The 26,179-nt window shown below is 41.7% G+C and overlaps 1 long non-coding RNA gene and 1 pseudogene across 1 annotated transcript in view; both read right to left on the bottom strand.

Moving 5' to 3' along the window:
• LOC124774967 overlaps positions 1–26,179 on the bottom strand; it is an 805,902-nt gene that overhangs the window by 334,563 nt on the left and 445,160 nt on the right. The gene's annotated exons all lie outside the window — the stretch shown is intronic.
• On the bottom strand, positions 20,088–20,205 carry LOC124778551 (annotated as a pseudogene).

The following is a 26,179-nucleotide window of genomic DNA, read 5'->3' as shown; positions in this document are numbered from 1 at the left end:
ATTTCCATCATTGCTTCTTCAATGTACAGACTGAATAGTAGGGGCGAAAGACTATATCCCTATCTTAACAGGTTCAATCTCGCGTCCGGCCATCCTGAATTAGGTTTTCCGTGATTTCCCTAAATCGCTCCAGGCAAATGCCGGGATGGTTCCTTTGAAAGGGCACGGCCGACTACCTTCCCTAGCCCGATGAGACCGATGACCTCGCTGTTTGGTCTCTTCCCCCAAACAACCCAACTCCTATCTTAACACCCCTTTTAATCCGAGCACTTCGTTCTGCGTCGTCCGCTCTTATTATTCCCTCTTGGCTCTTGTACATGTTCTGTATTACCCGTCTCTCTCCCTATACTTTATCCCTATTTACTCACAGTTTCGCACATCTTGCACCATTTTACATTGTCGAACGCCATTTCCAGGTCGACAGATCCAATGAATGTGTCTTGATTTTTCTTCAGTCTTGCTTCCAATATCAACCGCAGCGTCATTATTGCTTCTCTGTTGCCTTTACCTTACCTAAAGACAAATTGATCATAACCCAAAATATCTTCAATTTTCATTTCCATTCTTCTGTATGTTATCCTTGTAAGCAACATGAATGCATAAGCCGTTAAGCTGATTGTGTGATACTTCTGCATTTGTCAGCTCTTGCAGTCTTCGGAATAGTGTGGATGATATTTTTCCGAAAGTCGGATTGTGTATTGCCAGACTCATACATTATACACACCAACGTGGATAGTCGTCACATCCCACAATGACTTTAGAAACTCTGATGAAATTTTATGTATCCCTTCTGCCCTAATTGACCTTAAGTCATCCAAAGTTCTCTTAAATTCTGATTCTAATACTGGACCCCCCTATTTCTAATAAATCGACTCCTGTTTCTTCTTCTGTCACATCAGACAAATCTTCCCCCTCATGAGGCATTCAATGTTCTCTTTCCACCTATCCGATATCTCCTCTGCATTTAGCAGTGGAATCCCACTGCACTCTTAACGTTTCCACACTTCCTTTTTGTTTCGCCGAAGGTTGATTGGACTTTTCTATATGTTGACTCAGTCCTTTCGACAATCATTTTTTTCCGATTGCTTCACACTTTTCATGCAGCCATTTCGTTTTAGCTTCATTGCACTTACTATTTATTTCATCCCTCATTGACTTGTGTTTCTGTACTGCTCAATTTCCCTGATCATGTTTGTACTTCCTACTTTCGTCGATCAACTAAAGAATATCTTCTGTTACCTATGACTCCACCCCATGAACCATGGACCTTGCCGTTGGTGGGGAGGCTTGCGTGCCTCAGCGATACAGATGGCCGTACCGTAGGTGCTACCACAACGGAGGGGTATCTGTTGAGAGGCCAGACAAACGTGTGGTTCCTGAAGAGGGGCAGCAGCCTTTTCAGTAGTTGCAGGGGCAACAGTCTGGATGATTGACTGATCTGGCCTTGCAACACTAACCAAAATGGCCTTGCTGTGCTGGTTCTGCGAACGGCTGAAAGCAAGGGGAAACTACAGCTGTAATTTTTCCCGGGGGCATGCAGCTTTACTGTATCATTAAATGATGATGGCGTCCTCTTGGGTAAAATACTCCGGATTAAAATGGTCCCCCTTTCGGATCTCCGGGCGGGGATTACTCAAGAGGACATCGTTATCAGGAGAAAGAAAACTGCCGTTCTGCGAATCGGAGCGTGGAATGTCAGAGCCCTTAATCGGGCAGGTAGGTTAAAAAATTTAAAAAGGGAAATGGATAGGTTGAAGTTAGATATAGTGGGAATTAATGAAGTTCGGGGGCAGGAGGAACAAGTATTTTGGTCAGGTGAATACAGGGTTATAAATACAAAATCAAATAGGAGTAATGCAGGAGTAGGTTTAATAATGAATAAATAAATAGGAGTGCGGGTAAGCTACTACCAAAAGCATAGTGAACGCATTATTGTGGCCAAGATAGACACGAAGCCCACACCTACTACAGCAGTACAAGTTTATATGCCAACTAGCTCTGCAGATGATGAAGGAATTGATGAAACGTATGATGAGATAAAATAAATAATTCAGGTAGTGAAGGGAGACGAAAATTTAATAGTCATGGGTGACTCGAATTCGAGAGTGGGAAAAGGGAGAGAAGGAAACATAGTGGGTGAATATGGAATGGGGGAGAGAAATGAAAGAGGAAACCGTCTGGTAGAATTTTGCACAGAGCGTAACTTAATCATAGCTAACACTTGGTTCAAGAATCATAAAAGAAGGTTGTACACATGGAAAACACCTGGAAATACTAGAAGGTATCAGATAGATTATATAATGGTAAGACAGAGATTTAGGAACCAGGTTTTAAATTGTAAGACATTTCCAGGGGCAGATGTGGACTCTGACCACAATCTATTGGTTATGAGCTGTAGATTAAAACTGAAGAAACTGCAAAAAGGAGGGAATTTAAGGAGATGGGACCTGGATAAACTGACTAAACCAGAGGTTGTACAGAGTTTCAGGGAGAGCATAAGGGAACAACTGACAGGAACGGGGGAAAGAAATACAGTAGAAGAAGAGTGGGTAGCTCTGAGGGATGAAATAGTGAAGGCAGCAGAGGATCAAGTAGGTAAAAAGACGAGGGCTAGTAGAAATCCTTGGGTAACAGAAGAAATACTGAATTTAATTGATGAAAGGAGAAAATATAGAAACGCAGTAAATGAAGCAGGCAAAAGGGAATACTAACGTCTCAAAAATGAGATCGACAGGAAGTGCAAAATGGCTAAGCAGGCATGGCTAGAGGACAAATGTAAGGATGTAGAGGCTTATCTCACTATGGGTAAGATAGATACTGGCTACAGGAAAATTGAAGAGACTTTTGGAGAAAAGAGAATCACTTGTATGAATATCAAGATCTCAGATGGAAACCCAGTTCTAAGCAAAGAAGGGAAAGCGGAAAGATGGAAGGGGGGCGATTTACTTGAGGAAAACGTTATGGAAATGGAAGAGAATGTAGATGAAGATGAAATGGGAGATACGATACTGCGTGACGAGTTTGACAGAGCACTGAAAGACCTGAGTCGAAACAAGGCCCCGGGAGTAGACAACATTCCATTGGAACAACTGACGGCCTTGGGAGAGCCAGTCCTGACAAAACTCTACCATATGATGAGCAAGATGTATGAGACAGGCGAAATACCCTCAGACTTCAAGAGGAATATAATAATTCCTATCCCAAAGAAAGCAGGTGTTGACAGATGTGAAAATCACCGAACTATCAGTTTAATAAGTCACGGTTGCAAAATACTAACGCGAATTCTTTACAGACGAATGGAAAACTTGGTAGAAGCCGGCCTCAGCGAAGATCAGTTTGGATTCCGCAGAAATGTTGGAACACGTGAGGCAATACTGACCCTACGACTTGTCTTAGAAAATAGATTAAGGAAAGGCAAACCTACATTTCTGGAATTTGTGGACTTAGAGAAAGCTTTTGACAATGTTGACTGGAATACTCTCTTTCAAATTCTAAAGGTGGCAGGGGTAAAATACAGGGAGCGAAAGGCTATTTACAATTTGTACAGAAAGCAGATGGCAGTTATAAGAGTCGAGGGACATGAAAGGGAAGCAGTGGTTGGGAAGGGAGTGAGACAGGGTTGTAGTCTCTCCCCGATGTTATTCAATCTGAAAATTGAGCAAGCAGGGAAGGAAACAAAAGAAAAATTCGGAGTAGGTATTAAAATCCATGGAGAAGAAGTAAAAACTTTGAGGTTCGCCGATGACATTGTAATTCTGTCAGGGACAGCAAAGGACTTGGAAGAGCAGTTGAACGGAATGGACAGTGTCTTGAAAGGAGGATATAAGATGAACATCAACAAAAGCAAAACGAGGATAATGGAATGTAGTCGAATTAAGTCGGGTGATGCTGAGGGAATTAGATTAGGAAATGAAACACTTAAAGTAGTAAAGGAGTTTTGCTATTTGGGGAGCAAAATAACTGATGATGTTCGAAGGAGGGAGGATATAAAATGTAGACTGTCAATGGCAAGGAAAGCGTTTCTGAAGAAGAGAAATTTGTTAACATTGAGTATAGATTTAAGTGTCAGGAAGTCTTTTCTGAAAGTATTTGTATGGAGTATAGTCATGTATGGAAGTGAAACATGGGCGATAATTAGTTTGGACAAGAAGAGAATAGAAACTTTCGAAATGTGGTGCTACAGAAGAATGCTGAAGATTAGATGGGTAGATCACATAACTAATGAGGAGGTATTGAATAAAATTGGGGAGAAGAGGAGTTTGTGGCACAACTTGACAAGAAGAAGGGACCGGTTGGTAGGACATGCTCTGAGGTATCAAGGGATCACAAATTTAGCATTGGAGGGCAGCGTGGAGGGTAAAAATCGTAGAGGGAGACCAAGAGATGAATACACTAAGCAGATTCAGAAGGATGTAGGTTGCAGTAAGTACTGGGAGATGAAGAAGCTTGCACAGGATAGTGTAGCATGGAGAGCCGAATCAAACCAGTCTCAGGACTGAAGACAGCAACAACAAACCTATGAGTTCTTTGCAGTTACCTTCCGGATGCTGATGACCGCGCAGTTGAGCGCCCCACAATCCAGTCATCATCATCGCAGTTACCTTCTTTATACCTATGTTTTTCTTTCCTGCTTCTGTGAGTCCCCTCTTTGAAGATGTCCATCCCTCTTCAACTGCACTACGTACTGGATTATTCTTTATTGTTGTATCTACCGCTTTAGAGAACTTCAAGCGAATCTCGTCATTCCTTTGTGCTTACGTATCCCACTTCTTTGCGTATTGATTCTTCCTGTCTAATCTCTTGAACCTCAGCCTAATCCTCATCACTGCTACATCTTAACCTGAGTCTATATCTGTTCCTGGGCTCGCTTTACAATCCAGTATCTGATTTCGGAATCTTTATCTGACCATGATGTAATCCAACTGAAATCTTGCCATATCACCCGGCCTTGAACAGAGTATTCGCTATTACTAACTGAATGTTTTTGCAGTTAGTCTTTCTCCTCTTTCATTCCTTGTCCTAAGCCCATATTTCCCTGTAACCTTTTCTTCTACTCCTTCCCCTACAATTGAATTCCAGTCCCCCATGACTATTAGATTTTCATCGCCGTTTACGTACTGTATTATCCTTTCAATATCCTCGTATGTTTTCTCTATCTCTTCAACTTGAGCTTGCGTCGTCGGCATATATACCTGAACTATCGTTGTCGGTGTTGGTTTGCCGTCGATTCTGATAAGAACAACCCTATCACTGAACTGTTCACAGTAACACACTTTCTGCTCTACCATCCTGTTCATAACGAATCCTACTCCAGTTATACCATTTTCTGCTGCTATTGACATTACCCTGACTCATCTGCTGTGAGTTAATGACCATTGGGCTCTCATTTAAATATATGGCCAAAGAGTCAGCCTACAGGTATTGTGAAACAAACCCTGTCGTCCAGGAACGTGAGCCTAAAAAGGATGCAGAATCACCACGACATGGGGAAACTCACAGGCGTCTATTGTCTATTGAGGCCTAAGCGCTGTAGTGTGTGAGTGAGACAGATGGGAACATACATCATAGGGAAATCGCACTTCTAAAATTAGATATGGTGGAAAAAAGTTCAAAAATGGTTGAAATGGCTCTGAGCACTATGGGACTTAATGTCTGAGGTCATCAGTCCCCTAGAACTTAGAACTACTTAAACCTAACTAACCTAAGGACATCACACACATCCTCGTCCGAGGCAGGATTCGAACCTGCGACCGTAGTAGTCGCGCGTTTCCAGACTGAAGCGCCTAGAATCGCTCGGCCACAGCGGCCAGCAGTGGTTATTTGTGGCCAAGGAGACGTAGCAATTTTAAATATGGCGGATCTAAGATTGGCCATGAAAGGAAACCTTTATGAAAACTGTTTAATTCTGTAGTAATGCAGGGAATCAAGCTACAGTAATTTTAATGTGCCATCCTTCATAAATTTTCGTGGTGTTCCCAATAAAACTTGAATATTGATCAGATCTATAATGGTTGGGGATTTACTGTTAAAGCAAAATTCACAAGTTTTGTAACAAAGACCTGAATGCTAAAATCTGAACGTTTTAGTCGATCTTAACGATCGACATTTCAGATAGAAGCGCATCATTAAAATGACAAATGAAGTGTTGGCGGAAGTGCCAACACCGTGTTGCTAAAGGAGGCCGAAATGCACGCTATTAAGCTCACGCAGATTGGCGTGAGGTCTGGAGCAAGGTAAAGGAATTAATAGTAGCAAATAAAGTACGTAGTTGATGTAATACTTAACTTTAATCCATAATTGGAGAACATCGCTCTTGATGGTACATGCATCACACGTTAAATATCTATTGATAATGGCGCCTTGCTAGGTCGTAGCAAATGACGTAGCTGAAGGCTATGCTAACTATCGTCTCGCCACATGAGAGCGTATTTGTCAGTGTAGCGTCACTAGCAAAGTCGGCTGTACAACTGGGCCGAGTGCTAGTAAGTCTCTCTAGACCTGCCGTGTGGCGGCGCTCGGTCTGCAATCACTGACAGTGGCGACACGCGGGTCCGACGTATACTAATGGACCGCGGCCGATTTAAAGGCTACCACCTAGCAAGTGTGGTGTCTGGCGGTGACACCACAACAAACGTTGTAAATAACCACTCCGTAACTTTATTTGTTTAAAAGATATAGTAAATTTAAATTATTAGTATTTATAGTTAAGCATCAGATCATCATTTTCTCCACACAAAACACATTGAACGATGACAGCATGAAACCTTATTGAATTATTAGGTAATAGAATATTTGTTGTAAAGTTTAGTGCATAATAGTTACTTTTGTTCTTTACTTATTTATCAGAAAAGACATTGGTGTAAGGCTACTGGCCATGGCATTCAAAGCTAAGAAGGAAATTGTATTGGTTTTATGTAAAAGAATTTAACGTTTATTATGTAATAGATATTATTGTTACTTTATTTAGAACGTGAAATTAGTCAAGCTTTTATTATTTAAACGTGTTAAACTGTAAAATAATGTAGAATAGGCTGTAGCCAATCAGATGGACGACTTCAGGAAAGGGAACTGCCCTAGTCAGTTGAGCGAGGATATTCGGCGTGCGGGAAACGCGGCCGGGGACGGCCAGCGGAGTGCTGGTCTAGACACCTAAGGGAACAGGTCAGATTGAGACGCGAAAGCGGACAGTCGGACTTCTGGTAGCTAGGAAGCGAAACGACCTAGAAACTTTCGCTTTGTGTGGTATCGCGAGACTTAGTCTCTGAGCGGTCAGCAGCCGCGCGCCTGGCGTGAATAACTTATCGCATAGTTGACGAGGTGGAGTATTGGACTAGTAATCCGCGATAAGATTGTGAATGATCGAACTGTGTCAAACGGATATGCGCTCGAGTGTAACAGTAACTCTAAATACGACCACTTTCACTATTAGTTTTCTTTCTGAATAAACATTATTCCAACCAAATCGAAACTTTGTGGCCTACATCACTTATGGGTCGTAAATTACTTCCAGATATTATTATAACTGTTATTATATGTTATATTAACTTTGTCTTTCGCAAACTTGCCATTAGCCAGACAATTTAACCAAAGGGTCACAAGTGTCTAATTTAGGGCGTGTAATGCGACGCCTGCGGTTCAACCCCTAGACGAGTTTGAGCCAAGACATTTCGACGAAGAGAAACCACATGCGAGCCCGAACATCTTTGGGATGTTTGCTCGCACTGCCCAGAATTCCTTGTCTTGTTTCCATTTCACTTTACTGACCCCTACTGTATCTAGATTGAGCCTTTGCATTTCTCTTTTCAAATTTTCTAGCTACTCTAGCATGTTCAAACTTCTGTCATTCCATGCCCCGAGTGGCAAAATATTATCATAATTGTAGTGTCGGTAGCTGGACCGACACCGTGGAGTTGATTGCTGAAAAAGAAAGCTAGACTAACGCTGTGGCCGATAGTGCACGCACGGCATAAAGCAGACGGGCGTGAAGTCTGGAACATGAGAACTTATAAATGAATTAGAAGAAAAGTATGTAGATGCTTAGTACTTATCTTTTAATGGTTCTTTGGAATACATCTCTCTTGAATACTCGTAAGCTATAGGCACTGATACAACTGGCGCCTTGCTAGTTCGTTGCCATTAACTTAGCTGATGGCTATTCTGTCTCTCGGCTAATGAGAGAGAAAGGCTTAGTACAACTGGGCGATAGCTAGGTCCTCGTACAACTGGGCGGTAGCTAGATTCTCGTACAACTGGGGTCGAGTCCACTCTCGTATCACGAGACCTGCCTTGGTGGTGGCGCTAGGTCTGCGATCACAGTGGCGACACGCGGGTCCGACATGTACTACATGGACCGCGGCCGATTTAAACTACCACCTAGCAAGTGTGGTGTCTGGCGGTGACACCACACTTTCATTAGTTATTTAATCTTTTTCTCACGCTCACCTCCCACTTGGCAGTCCCCTCCCAGAGATCCGAATGGGGGATTACTCCGGAATCTTTTTCCTATGGAGAGATCATCATGACACTTCCTCAATTACAGGCCACGTGTCCTGTGGATACGCGTTACGTGTCTCTAATGTCTCTAATGCAGTGGTTGCCTTCTGCATTCTCATGCCATTGATCATTGCTGTCTTCCGCCTTTAGGGGCAGTTTCGCACCCCAAGGACAGGCTCCTCCGCCCTCTTTGACAAGGCCGTTGGCAGAATGAGTTTTTACGCCGGATGTCTTCGGCCGCCAACGCTGATTATTAATCAAAATTTAAGCGGTGTCGGGATAAGAGCCCGGACCGAAGACGTTTTGATTACTAATCAAACATCCTACTCCTTTTTTAAAATTTTGTTTGGTAATGTTCGTTGCGTTTGGTGTGGGCGGACTTCATAGGACATCTGTTCAAGTTGATCGTTGATTCCTTTACTCAGTTGTTTTATTACAGAGAGCTAGCGCCTCTCTGACCGAACACGCTGAGCTACCGTGCAGGCGATAAATGAACTTTACGAGGATTCGAACCGTAGCTCCTCGGTGGATGTTAGTTTCATGTTCCAGCAGTCTACTCACTGAGCTACGACGGCTAGAACACTCCTAGACCACTGATGCAATTCAATTTTATATCTCATAAAACATCATTCTGCTACAAGCCCTCAATATTACATCCTGGAGTAAATATACTTTATAGACCTACTCTTGCATCAGTGTAGCAAAAGGTTTCTGCTGCTTACACTCGGCAAAAGTACCTGTTTGACCTTTTACAAGTTAGTGATCAGTCCCGATATAAGAATTTCTGAATGCTCTTGTATCTTTTAGTTGACATATTCTTTTGTTCCCCACACATTTAGCTACTCGGGACACTTTTTGAAAAAGAAGGGATAAATATTGGAAACTGGCCAAGTGGCAGTAGAACTCGCGCACTCAGGCTTCCGTTCAAACTCAATTACGTACATACGAAGGTCACCCATCGCTGGAATCGAGAGTCTCGACAAATTTTGCTTGTTATCGATATCGATACTGACGAGATATCGATCCCAGGAATTTCAGGTTATGCATATGAAGAGAGAAAACTTAATAACATATTTTTTATTTACTTACTAAAACATGACTACAACTTACGTTTCATCTTTGCATGCATTAATATTTTCCTGTTATGTGTTTGACGGATGGTGAATATAATGTAAGTCTAGTGGCAAATATACATTTTTTGTGATATAATTAGAGTTTAACAATTTTCTGATTTTATTCTGTTATTTGAAATATAAAACCTTGCTTTTTGTCAAATTTAGTAGCTCAAGGTCAATGGGAAGTACCCTTTAGGTTTTGATAAATAAGTTTCCGATCATCAAAATATATGACGTGAATGACCATATCTTTTAATTACATGGCCTTAGAAACCTAAATTTTTTTACACCATCAAGGGACCGTAGACCTTAGTATGTGACTTAAGTTTCAACTTGATGTGTCTACCTGTTACTGAGGAAAAGAGGTATTAACAGACGGATAGACAGACAGACAGTCCGATAACAGTTTTAGTGTGATACAAGTACAAAGTAACACTTTTCGGATTTTTTCCTTTATCCATATACTGAAACCTTGCTGCTTACCTGTTATATGAAGGGCTTATTTCAATAGTGGTACAAGTCCATTACCTCCCCTTTTCTGCAGATAATGCCTCTGCAATTAATGATCCAAACAAACAGAAAGAAAGGTTCATCTCTAGCAAGAAGCCATATATTTGATATTTATGGTACCTCAACTGCAGATTTTTCAGCGCTCATTTAACTTTAGGACTCTGTATCTCACAATGAACAAAAATGGACTTGCACCACTACTGAAATAAGCCCTTCATATGGAAGTCAATGTTTGGCATTAAACATAAGATAAGAAAAACAAATACAGGGAGTAGAAGTTAGGTTTCTTAGAGTAGTTAAGGAATGTAAAAGAATAGATAAAATACGAATATATTCGAGAAGAGTTGAAAATTTGAGTGCGAAAGAAAAACTGGATGAAAACAAATAGAAATGGAATAAACGTCTAGAAGGAATGAATCCAGAGAGACCATCAACTCAGATAAAGAACTTTAAACCGAAAAAGAAGTATATCCCTGCAAACCGAAAATGGGGAACCCTAACAAGCGACAACTGGCCTAAAGCAGAAAGAGCAGAAGAAAAGAAGAAGAAATTGTTACTCTTATAAGTTATGGTAAAATGATGTACTAAAAGTTACCAAAGAAAGTTCTTATTATCGTATAAAACCATTTAATATTTGTTAATTGTTGTATTTACACGTGGGGATGAGAGCACATTACATTTGGGAGAGGGAAGTCCTAGAAGCCAACCCTGGGTCAATACCTGCAAACCGGTTTGGTTATGAGAACTCTGTTCAGCTCTACTTTATTCTACGTATCAATTTGAAGCTGCAAATCCTACCTATACGCGTACCACCATTCAATTTCCGTTTCCCTTTTCAACTGAAAGAACTATATCCTGAGAGAATACAATCGCAAGGTTTTGTGAAGTTCTAGGACGACTTCCACTAAATTCCACCAGATTTCTGAAGAGCATCACATGGTAACACGCCCTTCCCCCCCCCCTGCCCCCTCCTACCTCGACCCCCTACCTGCACCCCGCACACCACCCCTCCCCACAATATCCACCAAAACTTTCGTCGACGATTATTATTTCTACTATAATATCAGCCGCCGTCAGCTGCTGACGAATATTTGTTTAATCACTTGTATAGATGGCATGTGGCTGCTTTTAATCCGTCCACCGTGTATTTTGCGCTGCTGGGTGCGTTCATGTGTAACTGCATTAATATCGCCAGCAGCTAACTGTGGCATTAGCAAGCCCCATTACTTCGGAAAGATTTAACATTTGTCGTTTGATATTGGTGGACGAATACAACTCCCATCGGAAAACACGAATTGAGGAAATAAAGCGTGTAAATTTTTTTAGCATACAGTAGCCTTTTCGAAAACCGCAGAATAATTATAGAGGATTTAGCTGATTCGCAAGCGCTCTGTCAGTATAGTAGCAAAGAGTTACAGTTCTGTATATAAAGTTTATCTTGGATAATCGTCAGTTTGCATCAGGAGACAGTGGGGCGGTAGAAGGTGTAGTGTTATGTATATAGTATTGAAGATATAATGATGTTTTGTGTGTAACTTGGCGACAGAATCAAAGATTGATTGAATCATAGTAAAAAGTGACTAAATACCTGACATTCTTTGGATATGGAGCAGCATATTAATTTAGTTGAGATTGATAGGAAGCAACATTATCATTTCCGCGCGTTTTCATGACAGCGATGCAGTCATACCCGGATCGACACTAAGGGACCAAAAGATTTACTGAGTGTAAAAGAAATCAACACTAGACAATTGAAAAAGATTGTTTCAGAAATGATAGGAAAACGATAATGTTTCTCCTGCCTCAATGCTGCGTTCGATCCATCTGCGTGATCGTAATTCAGGAGATAAAATGATACAAAATAATTAACATTCAAGTAGCTAGGAGATGGAGATACTTAAGGATAATTTGTCTAAATAAGCACAGTTCATACATAACTCACGTTTTTTAATGCTACATACCTTTTTGTATTACAGTTACAATAGCTGGCGCTTATTAATAAAAGGTTTGCACGTCACAGGCAATACTTGAGATTAATGTCCTCTTGATGGTGTCTGCTCGTAATTAATTACATAAAACTATATGTTTTCTGACTGAGAAGACAATTAGTGCATTTACAGACTATTTTGCACAAATTATCAAATACAGATTGCGGAACGCAGCAAGTCCGCGTCCACCTTTCATGTAATAGAAACAGTAAAAGGTGAAGCGCTCAAGGCTTCATTTGTCCTGAAAAAGCAGAATTCTTTTTATATCATTAATCGATACGTGTACATAGAGCTTTACAGCCGCCGCGCAGGAGCGGCAAAGATAAAGAAAGAATAATAAATTCTGTTGCTGCTATGCGACGGTTCATTTCTTTTACATTACAATTGTCTGATAACTTCAAGTCATCATGCGTTTACTATTGAGCGTATAATAATGTTTGTGAGGCGAAAATTACCAATGTTACAAAGGAATACTAAACTGTCCAGGTGACTTTTCTTTATTTCCAAATGACCGGTTTCGAGCCAGAACACTTATAACAATTAAAAGTTATCTGTCCAACAAGAAGCTGAAAGTTCGCTGTCATAACTTCCAGTTCCGTTTTCGATAGGTTATTCTGTAACTGTAACAAGTGACCTGTGTGATGGTAGCTTCGTTGTAAGTAGCGATAGCGGACTCTCCCTGATGACGAATACGCATACTTTTGATATAGAAAAAATGTTGGTGAGCAGTTCTTTCATGCATTCTTCCTGGCGGGATGACAAAGGATCATTATTACAATACTCCAATTTTTTGCTGTTTCTGGAGCCATGTGGCTCTGCTGCTAAAGCAACGACTTTCCAGCGTTTAAAATTAGAGGAAAGCACTCGTAATTTTTATAAGGTACCCAAAATATGTTAGTGGCATAATACACAACACTTAGTAAATTTAAGAACACACAGAGATTTTAAACTCGGTGTTACACATACAATCACAAACCAATAAATTCCTTTATATTTTTTCATGTGTGGTTCATAATAAATGAGATTTTTGGAATATTATTTAATATTTATTATTTAATTTACCTCAAACAACTTATTCGTAAGAATTAGGATACGACAGATGTCTCCTGCACGTATTGGAATTACAAGAATATGACAGATGAGGTACATGGCAAAATGTCGAGAACAAAGTGAAACATTAACTTCTCCAGGCGTATCGACTCTTCAAATAACTATGGAGAAGCAATGGTTTTAGATATGTTGGCAACAGGTTTGTTTCCAAAATAAAATTTTCACTCTGGAGTGGAGTATGCGCTGATATGACACTTCCTGGGAGATTAAAACTATGTGCCGGACCGAGACCCAAACTCGGGACCTTTGCCTTTCGTGCAAAACGTTTTGCTGTTTTGCAGACGTGAAGTTGTAGATTATGTAACAGAATAGCTACCAAAATAAATATCCAATAGTATCACGTAAGATATGTAAACTAATGCATATATCTACTCATTTGTCTGTGAGCTATAAACAGAACTTTGACATAATGTTATAAACAACACACAGTGGATCGGGTCGTTCATAAATATCTCAACTGTGAACTATGAACAAATCATGTAGAATATTTTACAGCAATTATTCATTCACAATTGAAAATATTATGTACCAAAAGTTCGCTAAATGTTAATATGTAACAACAATTTTACAGTTAGAAAATAAGAAAAAAACCCATGAAGCTAGCACAAAAGTGCTGAAACATGTCAGGGTGAAACAAAACAGAAAAAAGGTGTTTTGCATGAGGCGGAATTCCTCTTCCCACACTTTAATTCATTTGAACATGTCATATGAATGCTTGTATTTCGAGACAGTGAATAACATTTTGAAAGAATGTACCGGCAGTGTGGCGGGTATAGGCAGCTATCTTAAGTAAATGCGGCCGAGTCATTACAAGTACTTTGAATAAATTGCACAAAATGTTGCAGGGAATCCAACACTTGTTCTCGGGTGGTAGGTGCAGATGTGAATGGCTTATGATAAGCATGGGGCACACTATAGCAATCTTTCCCTGTGATGGTCAGACGCGGTGGGCAGGGACTTTGATGGATATAGTACGCCTACCCGAATGTTTCCATGTCATGCCACCGTCTTACCGAATGAGCCACAAATCAGTATACTGAACGATTCGACCAACCGACGAAATGGAGACCCACAATGTGGCGTCATTCACATTCTGTTACCGAGGGAGGTAGCGCAGTGGTTAGCACGCTCGACATGCATTCGGGAGGACTAGGTATCACGTCCGTGTCCGGCCTTCCAGATTACACTTTTTTCTGTAATTTTCCTCAAATCGCTTAAGGAAAATGCCGGGATGGTTCCATTGAAAGGGTAAGTCTGATTTTCTTCTCCTTCTTCTTTAGGATCATCAGTCTTCTGACTGGTTAGATACGGCCCGCCACGAATTTACCTCCTGTGCCAACCTCTACATCTCAAGAGTAACGCTGGCAACCTACGACCTCAATTATTTGCTGGATGTATTCCAATCTCTCTCTTCCTTTACAATTTTTGCCCTCTGCTGTTCTCTCTAGTACCATGGAAGTCATTCCCTCAAGTCTTAACAGATGTCCTAACATCCTGTCCCTTCTCCTTATCAGTGTTTTCCACATATTCCTTTTGTCTCCCATTCTGCGCAGAACCTCCTCATTCCTTATCTTATCAGTCCACCTAACTTTACACATTCGCCTGTAGTACCATATCTCAAATGCTTCGATTCTCTTCTGTTCTGGTTTTTCCACAGTCCATGTTTCACTACCATACAATGCTGTACTCCAGACATGCGTACTCAGAAATTTATTCCTCGAATTAAGGGCTATATTTGATGGTAGTAGACCTCTCTTGGGCAGGAATGCCATTTTTGCCAGTGCTAGTCTGTTTTTGGGGTCCTTCTTCCTCTTTCCGCCATTGGTTATTTTACTCCCTAGGTAGTTGAATCCCTTAACTTCATCTACTTCATGACCATTGTAAGATGTCGTGGACTCCCGACCTTCATTGCTTACATATTTCGCCCTCACAATCATATTCTGCACATCAAGACGCTTCATTCGAACCCAAACTCGATAAGATAAAGTCAATGTTGTATGAATTTATGTAAACGATATGCAATCAACAAGTAAGCGCACCATGGTTGAAATACTCAAGGCTGGCGTACACACATACATTCCAGACACAACGGTCACAGAAGCTTTTAGTTCGGGAGAGAAACCGCACAACGGAACGCCGGTCCCTTCAGCCTATGTCGGCCAGTGACCGCCCGTGTAGTGGACAGTGTGGGCCCGAGTGAAAGGGAGGAACAACCCTGTGTTCGGCTTAAAAGCAAATTCCGCTACATTGTGTGGGAGCGGCCAGCCTATCCATTCTTTACACATAGCACACATGTTTCAGAGATTTTCACAGGGAGGCAGCAAACGCCAAACGCCAATGCTACAGGTTTCCGGATTGGTCGCCTTAAACGAAACGTCATTCTCCCGTTTTAGAAGAGCAATGCTGATTGGCAGACGATATTTCTGACGCCTTGAGCTGAAGGAATAATGGAAGAGACCGAAAGATATACCCCTTCACGCCTGGCATGGAGAGGCGCCGTTCCGTTGTCTCTCTTGGAGCGAGGAACAAGTCTCTCCTCAGTACTTCACTGGGGAGCACCTCTGTCGAGAGCGAATCGAAGTGGTACTCTATATTGAGTCCTTGCGATTAAGCGTTGTTCACTGTGTTGGCCGACACACTTGTGCGGTGTGAACGGACAGAGCGGTGGACTGGTTATCTGACCGGTGTACCACGCCAATAGTTAGACTAGGGGCGAATAGAAATCCTTGACTTCATCAAGGCGTAGGGAGAGTTTGATTGGCGAAGGTCAATCCAGATAGAACAAGAGTTATCTTATTTGTCAGCAGCGAGCGGCGCAGACAGCAGTCATCGCAGCTTACGGGATTGTGCGCTACAGCTATTGCGAGCCCCATATTTCCTCCACAACAGTACACTTCACTGCATTTCACATGCGACAGCCTCGACCGTACCTAGCAACATTGTAAAGAATAATTATTCAAGTTGAGTAGGCGCGCCTCTCAGCCATTCTGCCAAGTCAACAACCATCTTAAACTTTGTATAGAAATTTCATTAGCGAATCCTATCCTTGAGAGGTAACTTCACATTCCGAAAAGAACCAGGATATAACTTGTTCAATTCATAACTAAAAGTGCCATTGTGATTTCTCAGAATTTTTGCAAAATAAATAATAACTTTCGTTAGTTTCATGTTTTTCTTACACTAACTGGCACTACTCCAGTACCCAAGTATCCCACTAGTTACGTAAGAAATTTTGTCAATTTTTGTGTCATTTCCTTACAGCGGATGACTCCAGAAGATATTTATTGCTGAAAGTTTTTCAGGCATTTCTCTTTAGAACGTTAGGAGCGTCTGTCTGACTTCTGTAGTAGTGTGGGGGTGGAAATTGCATCTTGCAGGAGCCACAGGGTAAGGGTGCATCTCAGATTAATCTGTTGCGCAGAATAACAGAATAACAGATCAACCCCACACCTCAGACCATCAATCCTGATATTAAGATGCTTGCTGTTCTCATTTCTGCTACTTCTCATTACTTTCGTCTTCATTCGATTTCTTCTCAGACCATATTCTGCACTCATTAGATTGTTCATTCCTTTCAGCATATCATGTAATTGTTCTTCACTGCCACTGTGGACAGCAATGTTATCAGCGAATCGTATCGTTGATATCCATTCACTTTGAATTTTATTTCCATTCCTCTACCTTTCTTTTTTTGCATCATTGCTTCTTTGACGTACAGATTGAACAGTACAGGCGGAAGATTACACCCTTTTTAATCCGATCACTTCGTTCTTGGTAGTCCACTCTTATTATTCCCTCTTGACTCTTTTATGTATTGTATATTACCAGTCTCTCCCTATAGCTTACTCCTATTTTCCTCAGAATTTCGAAGATGTTGCACCATTTTACATTGTCGAACGCTTTTTCCAGGTCGCCAAATCCTATGAACGTCCGTTGATTTTACTTTAGTCTTTCTTCCATTATCAACCGCAGATCAGAATTGTGTCTCTCGTGCCTTTACCTTCTCTAAAGCTAAACTAATCGTCATCTGGCACATCCTCAATTTTATATTCCATTCTTCTGCACACTGTTCTTGCCAGCCACTTGGATGGATGAGCTGTTAAGCTGATTGTACGATAGTTCTCGCACTTTCAGCTCTTGCAGTCTACGGGATTATATGGATGATATTTTTGCAGAAGTCAGATGGTATGTCGCCAGAGTCATACATTCTACACACAAACGTGAATAGTCGTTTTGTTGCCAGAATTTTAGAAATTCTGAGGGAATGTTTCCTATCCGTTCTGCCTTATTTGATCATAACTCCTCCAAAGCTCTTTCAAATTCTGATTCAAATACTGGTTCCCCTATCTCTTCTAAATCGATTCCTGTTTCCTCTTCTATCACATAAGACAAATCTTCCCCTCATAGACGCATTCAGTGTATTTCTACCACCTATCCGCTATCTCCTCTACATTTAGCAGTGGAATTCCAGCTGCACTCTTAATGTTACCACCCTTGCTTTTAACGTCACCTCTGTTGTCGTTGTTGTGGTCTTCAGTCCAGAGACTGGTTTGATGCAGCTCTCCATGCTACTTTATCATGTGCAAGCTTCTTCATTTCCCAGTATCTACTGCAACCTACATCCTTCTGAATCTGCTAAGTGTAATCATCTCTTAGTCTCCCTCTACGATTTTTACCCTCCACTCTGCCCTCCAAAACAAAATTGGTGATCCCACGATGCCTCAGAACATATCTTACCAACCGATCCCTTCTTCTAGTCAAGTTGTGCCACAAATTTCTCTTCTCCTCAGTTCTACTCAATACTTCCTCATTAGTTATGTGATTGACCCATCTAATCTTCAGCATTCTTCTGTAGCATCACATTTCGAATTCTTCTATTCTCTTTTTGTCTAAACTATTTATTGTCCATGTTTCACTTCCATACATGGCTACCCTCCATACAAATACTTTCAGAAAAGACTTCCTGACACTTAAATCTATACTCGATGTTAACAAATTTCTCTTCTTCAGAAAAGATTTCCTTGCTATTGCCAACCTACATTTTATATCCTCTCTACTTCGAACATCAACAGTTATTTTGCTCCACAAACAGCAATACCCACTTACTACTTTAAGTGTCTCATTTCCTAATCTAATTCCCTCAGCATCACCCGACTTAATTCGACTAAATTCAATCATCCTCGTTTTGCTTTTGTTGATGTTCATCTTATATCCTCCTTTCAAGACACTATCCATTCCGTTCAACTGCTGTTCCAAGTTCTTTGCTGTCTCTGACAAAATTAGAATGTCATCGGCGAACCTCAAAGTTTTTATTTCTTCTCCATGGATTTTCATACCTACTCCGAATTTTTGTTTTGTTTCCTTTACTGCTTGCTCAATATACATATTGAATAACATCGGCGATAGGGTACAACACTGTCTCACTCCCTTCTGAGCCACTGCTTCGCTTTGACGCCCCTCGGCTCTTGTAACTACCATCTGGTTTCTGTAGAAATTGTAAACAGCCTTGGGCTCCCTGTATTTTACCCATGCCACCATCAGAATTTGAAAGAGAGTATTCCAGTCAACATTGGCAAAAGTTTTCTCTAAGTCTACAAATGCTAGAAACGTAGGCTTGCCTTTCCTTAATCTTTCCTCTAAGATAAGTCGTAGAGTCAGTATTGCCTCACGTGTTCCAATATTTCTACGGAATCCAAACTGATCTTCCTTAAGGTCGGCTTCTACCAGATTTTACATTCGTCTGTAAAGAATTCGTGTTAGTATTTTCCAGCCGTGACTTATTAAACTGATAGTTCGGTAATTTTCACATCTGTCAACACCTGCTTTCTTTGGGATTGGAATTATTATACAGTGCCACCTCTATCCTTCGGTAATCCAAGCTTGTGCTTCGTCTGTATGACCTCATTGTTGACAGAACGTTAAATACTAGTATCTTCCTTCTCCTCCTCCAATTCTGTTAAATGCTGATGACGCTATGTGATATAAATATGCAGCATCTCTGTGTTCTTCACAGCGATCATTCAATACCTCACTGAGTTCGTGTCCCCTATGTAACCTACCGGGCTTTGTAATAACGCTAAACTATACTAATGCGCTCTGGTGGCCGTTCTGCAAGTCCCAGGGAATTGCAGTTCTAATCACTTACATGCCTGCCGATGATATGACTGTGTACGAAGACACACTGACATCCAACCGTGTCTTCTGGGTGCTTCATTTCTTTCGCCAGGCAGTCTATAAGCAGAACTAGAGGGCGGAGACTGCGCGACTTGAGGCACAGCCGATGAACTGGAGGGCCATCCATCAGCCGGTCTGCCAAGGCGCTCCGAGTTGCAGCGCCAACAACTTAAGCTGTGTCGCAGTTCGGCTTACGAACAGCTCAACGTCAGCTCGGCTACGGACAAGCTGGGGAAGCGTCGCCTTTCCTGGCGAACGGGCGGCGCACCGCTGCCTCCTCCGGCCGTCGCAACCACTGTGCCGAAGGCATCCAGGGGAGGGTAAGGGGACTGTCAAATAACATTTTAATAAAAGCGTTTATATTTACGTATTTCCACGTTTTGCGATAATTTTCAGAAGATAAAGTACTATGAAAACAGTCTAGAAATCACAAAAAATTCTATAAAATTACGTACAAGCTATGTTAAATACGATAATATTCAGTTTCTGACCATATAAAAAGCACTCCGTCATCAGGCCACAAGTGGCCCATGGGGACCATCCGACCGCCATGTCATCCTGAGATGAGGATGCGGATAGGTGGGGCGTGTGGTCAGCACACCGCTCTCCCGGTTGTTACAATGGTTTTCTTTGACCGGAGCCACTAGGTCGAGTAGCTCCTCAATTGGCATCACGAGGCTGAGTGCAGCCCGAAAAATGGCAACAGCACATGGCGGCCCAGATGGTCACCCATCCAAATGCCAGCCACGCCCGACAACGCTTAACTTCGGTGATCTGACGGGAACCCGTGTATCCACTGCGGCAAGGCCGTTGCCGCTGACCATATAAACTTGTGAATATTTCATTTCTTTTCGCTTTTTTTCCTTCTTTCTTTCCTTTGCTGTTCTTTTCTTTGCTGTTCTCTACTTTGCTGTTCTTTTCTTTTCCTTTCCTTTCTTTTCATTTTCTTTTCAGTAGTGTCAGTAATTTTCAGGTTATTAAAATATGGGAATTGTTTTAATTCTTGTCCATTTTTATTTCAAATTTGGTGTCAATTGCATCAGTTAAAGGTTGGTTCCCCAGTATGTGTTAAAACGTCCAAGTGATACCATTAGCCGGCCGCGGTGGTCTCGCGGTTCTAGGCGCGCAGTCCGGAACCGCGCGACTGCTACGGTCGCAGGTTCGAATACTGCCTCGGACATGGATGTGTGTGATGTCCTTAGGTTAGTTAGGTTTAAGTAGTTCTAAGTTCTAGGGGACTGATGACCACAGCTGTTAAGTCCCATGGTGCTCAGAGCCATTTGAACCATTTGATGCCATTAAGTCATTTCCTTTTGCAAAATACACGTGCATGGCAACTCTGTGCCTGGCAAAGGGTTCATCGAACTACCTTCCCACTAATTCTCTGTTATTCCATTCTCTAACAGTGGGTTGGGTTGGGTTGTTTGGGGAATGAGATCAGACAGCGAGGTCATCGGTATCATCGGATTAGGGAAGGACGGCGAAGGAGGTCGGTCGTACCCTTTGAAAGGAACCATCCCGCCATTTGCCTGGAGCGATTTAGGGAAATCACGGAAAACCTAAATCAGGATGGCCGGACGCGGGATTGAACCGTCGTCCTCCCCAATGCGAGTTCAGTGTCTAACCACTGCGCCACCTCGCTCGGTCTCTAACAGTGCAAGGAGAAAACGAACACCTACATATTTCGTGCGAGTTCTGATTTCCCTTACGTTATTATGATAAGCGTTCCTACCTATGTAAGTCGACATCAATAAAATATTTCCGCTTTCGGAGCAGAAAGTTGGTGATTGCAATTTCGTGAGAAGATTCCGCCGCAACGAAAAACGCTTTTTTTCTCTCTTTTTTACTCTCTTTTTTAAGATATCCACCCGAAACAGTGTATCATATGCGCCACAATCGCTCCACTATTTCTCTATAATACAAAACGAACTCCCCTGCTTTGGACTTTTTCGATGTACTACATTAACTTAAGCAACCACCATCCCCATTAAAAGCTAAGAAAGAAATTGCAAAATCTGTCTGTCTTCCATTCCGTGGCGAAGTGTCATATAAGCTTTCAAATCTTTTCATACCACCCAACATAAAAATATCCTTCCACACTGTCAATAAACTACAAAATAAAATTCTTCACAATAATAATTCCATTAGAGATTGGCATAAAAATTCTGGTATACATGAAGTCACATTCTTCTGTTCTTGCTTCTGTATAGGTTAAACAGGGGGAAATTTAGCAACCCAGTACAAAGACCATACCGATGCACTTCACAGTAAACTTAAATAAATCCAGCTCCGCGTCACATATTGCTAATCATGAACACTCTGTAGCTGATATCAGTAACACTCCTTCTGTGCTATACATAGCTGAGAAGGGAAGACAGATGGACGCCCTTGAACAGTTAGAGATTTACAAACTAAAATCTTCTCAAAAAATCCTCAATGAACAAACTAAATCAACGCAGAACTTTTTCTTCCAGAGTTACCAAGACATCCTGGCTACAAAAATAAAAAAATGACAATAATAACACATTACCATCTTCCTGCATAAATTTTGTTCTCCTTGTAATGTAACAACTATGGTATTTTGTAACTTATGAAAAATTCTTAATTGCACGTTTGTGGACCTTTTGTATTACTTTTTACCCTGGTTACATTTATATTACCAATATAAAAACACTCCCGCAGCTAGTAAAATTTCCTTAAACATAATACAATGAAGAGTCAAAGATACTGGTACACTTGCCTAATATCGTGTAGGACCCTTTCGAGCACGGAGAAGTTTCACAGCACGACATGGCAAAGACTCGACAGACCTCTGAAGTAGTGCTTCAGGGAACTGACTCCATGAATCCTGCAGGGCTGTCCATAAATCCGTAAGAGTATGAAGGGGTGGAGATCTCTTCTGAACAGTACGTTGCAAGGAACACCAGATATGCTCAATTATGTTCATGTTTAGGGAGTTTAGTCGTCAGCGGAGTTATTTAAACACGAAAGAGTGTTCCTGAAGCCACTCTGTAGCAGTTCTGGACGTATGGGGTATCGCATTGTCCTGCTGGAATTTCCCAGGTCTGTCGGAATGCACAATGGGCGTGAATGGATGTAGGTGATCTGACAGGATGCTTACGTAAGTGTCTTCTGTCAGAGTCGTATCTAGACGTATCAGGGGTCCCACATCACTCCATCTACACACGCCCCATACCACACCATCCATGGATTCATGAGGTTGTCTCCATACCCGTACACGCACATCTGTTCGATTCAATTTGAAGCGAGACGCGTCCGACTAGGCAACATGTTTCCAGTCATCAACAGTTCAATATCGTGTTGACGGGCCCAGCCGATGCGTAAAGCTTTGTGTCGTGCAGTCATCTAGAATACAAGAATGGTCCTTCGACTCAAAAAGCCCATATCGATGGCGTTTCGTTGAATGGTTCGCACCTTGACACTTGTTGGTGGCCCTGCACTGAAATCTACAGCAATTTGCGGTTGGGTTGCACTTCTGTCACGTTGAATGATTCTCTTCAGTCACCGTTGGTCCCGTTCTTGCAGGATCGTTTTCCTGCCGCAGCAATGTCGCAGGTTTGATGTTTCACCGGATTCCTGATATTCACAGTGCACACGTAAAGTGGTCGTACGGCAAAATCCCCAATTCATCGCTACCTCGGAGGTTTTGGGTCCCATCACTCGTGCGCCTGCTATAACACCAAGTCCAAACCCACTTAAATCTTGATAACCTCCTATTGTAGCAGCAGTAACCGATCTATCAACTGAGCCATACACTTGTTGTCTTATATAGGCGTATTTTGCCTGTTTACATATTTCTGTATTTGAATACGCATGCCTATACCAGTTTCTTTGGCGCTTCGGTGCATCTATACTATATCTATACTGCGCCATACACTTGTTGTCTTATATAGGCGTATTTTGCCTGTTTACATATTTCTGTATTTGAATACACATGCCTATACCAGTTTCTTTGGCGCTTCGGTGTATCTATGCTATTAATATTTGTACTGTAATACAACGTATCTCATGCTAAAAACCATGATGTAGTAAAGTGTAATATGTGTCATATCCACATTCTTTGTAAAAACATCCAATGTTTACTTTCTGTGAATCAGTGTAACACCAAGTGCCGCTAATGGTTCACATGGCTCTGAGCACTATGGGACTTAACATCTGAGTTCGTCAGTCCCCTAGAATTTAGAACTGTTTATACCTAACTAACCTAAGGACATCACACACATCCATGCCCGAGGCAAGATTCGAACCTGCGACCGTAGCGGTCGCTCGGCTCCAGACTGAAGCGCCTAGAACCGCTTGGCCACAGCGGCCGGCTGCCTCTAAATACTGTGTACTTACGTATATAGCTTGATAAAGTATATTATGACATGGATACCACAAGGCAGTGAGTGTACGTACATAAAACATAGCAAAATTCTATTTACTAAACGTTTCAACAGCGCTTACTAAATTTCCTTCATTTCCTCCAGCAGCATCATCGCGGCATCTAGCTACAGTTGGACCACGGCATGCGTGATGTTCTTGTAACACCTCCATGTGGTGGCGCGCCTACAGTTGCTCGAAAACATATTTACGGTAGAAAAAATCGTATCAAAAAACTAAAACAAAAACTGGTTGCCTATTTATTACCAGGTAAATCGCCCGTTTCTCGTTTATTTTTGGTGGATTTTGCTCATGAAGTAATTGCTCGAAATCTTAAAATTATTTCGAGCAATTAGCGACTACAGTAATTTTCAGAGAATGCGTCTAGCACAGTTTAGGGATATGTTTTATGCATACGTCCGGGTTTAAACATGTATTTTCGCCAAAATATCGAGGTAAATTGAAGTCACCACCATCTGTAATTCTATGTGTCGGGTACGTATTTGAAATTAGACTAAAGTTTTCGTTGAATCTTTCAGCAATTGTGTCATCTGAGTTTGGAGTGGTAGTGGATTCAGTTATTATTTTATTCCGGTTGCCAAGAACGACCTTTAACGATACTAACCCATAGGAACTCCCTACTTCACTTACGCTACACAATAAACTACTACTAATGGCATTCTTCTTCTTGTTTTGTGTTCTTTCGCCTTCTGACGGTGCACATATTGCGGTTATTGTCAAGTAACTTCTGTTGCGCTTTAATCTTGAAGGTATTATTTGTCCACTAATCAAAATACATGAGTGTTTTGGATGCTGAATATATTGGTGAAGAGTGGAGAATGTAAACCGTAGTGTTCAGAAGCCAATTTATGAAGCACTGGAAACAAGAATTAAAGGCTGTAATATAAGGAGAGGAGGAGGAGGGGATCAGTGTTTAACGTCCCACCGACAACGAGGTCATCAGAGACGGAGCGCAAGCTCGGGTTAGGGAAGGATGGGGAAGGAAATCGGCCTTGCCCTTTCAAAGGAACCATCCCGGCATTTGCCTGAAGTGATATAGGGAAATCACGGAAAACCTAAATCAGGATGGCCGGACGCGGGATTGAACCGTCGTCCTTCCTAATGCGAGTCCAGTGTTGTAATATAAGGAGATTGAGCCGTTCGTGGCTCATGTTCCCGCCATCATGGATTTTACACCCTGTTTTTAACGTACTTCCACCTCACTACGTTAATTTAAATTACTACTGTCACTGAATTGCTGCTTTGCCTGATCGTGACCGGCGCTAGCAGAGCGTATCGATGTATCCCCTCCCGTAGTAACTTTGCTCGACTTGTAACGCCGGAAATGCTTATCCTCCTACTTCCATCTATTGTACTATAAATTTGTTCTCCTTATTTTTGTTACCTGAATATATGATATTTCTGTGTCTTTACATATTGTAATTGTTTTACTATTTGTATATATATATTTATGCATTTATGTCGATGTATAATTGGTTTGTTTCGTAAATATTATTTGTATTTTTACGCTGGGTCTTGCCTAGGGAAAACTGCTATCGAACGATTACATCGATAGGTCGGGTGGAGAACGAAAGTGTTTAGGATCTTTGGTAGTGTTAACTCTGTCGCGTGGAGCGCGGGCAGAGGGGGGTCTGGCTGGGGTGGTGCGGTGGAGCAGGTGTGTTGTGTGAAGCTCCCGCGAGTTGCCGCGCTTTCGGGGTTTGGCAGCATGTAATTTCGGTCGACTTGCGATGATAGTTTCTGACATGGTGTCGCGGACGGGAAGCATTAGCTGGCGCACATCAAGAGCCCGTTTCGTCTGGTGACCGTGTCGAGAAGAAGGCGCGCCAACATCCAGCTTCTGCAACAGCGACGGCCGACAATGAGTGACTGTCGCCACCCTCCTCGATCGACGACTTCAAACCTTCAATCAACCAACAAGGAAGACTAACAGCACGTAAAGTTTCAGAACTGTATGGCAGACCTCAGCTTTTCAAACTGTTCCATTTGCCTCGCAAAATTACAGCAACTTAGCATGAACTTTTGTTACTCATTGTCCCAATTGCATTACCAAGCAGGGTCCCTTCCTTTTCCGAAATGAACCCGAGTGTCGTTGAAATTCAGACGCCAGCATTAAAGTACAATCATTCCATTTCACTGCTTTAATTTCAAAGTTCAGTTTAAGTATTCATAGCTGGCTACAATATTTAGATTACGCAAGCACAAATTAAGAGTGCGAGTTTTGTTACCGTATTTTAGCTTACCTGTGACTACAGCTCAGCTTGGTACGTACTAAATTTTACTATTGCTAATTGTTCAGAATCATTTAATTCAAGTTCAAAGCTAAATCTCTTATTTCTAAACTGCGTAGATTCAAGTAGCTTTTGAAATGATTGTTGAGGTAGT

The sequence above is a fragment of the Schistocerca piceifrons genome, chromosome 2 (genome assembly GCF_021461385.2).
Source record: "Schistocerca piceifrons isolate TAMUIC-IGC-003096 chromosome 2, iqSchPice1.1, whole genome shotgun sequence".
In the NCBI taxonomy this organism is placed as follows: domain Eukaryota; kingdom Metazoa; phylum Arthropoda; class Insecta; order Orthoptera; family Acrididae; genus Schistocerca; species Schistocerca piceifrons.
Note: the sequence above shows the minus strand (reverse complement) of the source record. Positions and strands in the feature narration are given on the sequence as shown.